This window comes from Alligator sinensis, unplaced genomic scaffold, assembly GCF_000455745.1.
Source record: "Alligator sinensis unplaced genomic scaffold, ASM45574v1 scaffold1490_1, whole genome shotgun sequence".
In the NCBI taxonomy this organism is placed as follows: Eukaryota; Metazoa; Chordata; order Crocodylia; family Alligatoridae; genus Alligator; species Alligator sinensis.
In genome coordinates this window covers 87,937-88,301 of record NW_005843447.1, presented here as the reverse complement: position 1 = coordinate 88,301, position 365 = coordinate 87,937, and positions in this window count along the sequence as shown.

Genomic DNA, 365 nt, shown 5'->3' with positions numbered 1-365 from the left:
TAAAAAGGCCTGGGCCAGGAAGAAGGGCAGCCATTATCCATGCGGTCATCCTGGTGAATCTGAACCTGGCTCTCTCCTCATCACCGCATGCTGCAAGAGTGCCCTGCCTCCAGAGGAAACAACAAGCACCTCTGGATGATGCGAGTGAGTAACCTACTAGAGATCCGATCAGATATTTAGCTTCAGTAACTCAGATGCGTGTTGAAACGGCTACCTCAGCCACCCTGGTTTGCTCGATGGGATTCCTTTGATATTCCTGTAAGATTTCTATGATATTGCTCTACCTTTTACCCTGTTTCCGCCCTACCCCTGTCATCAATAAAGTTCTCCTTTGTGACCGGTGTGGAGACTTATTGAGGGGTGGG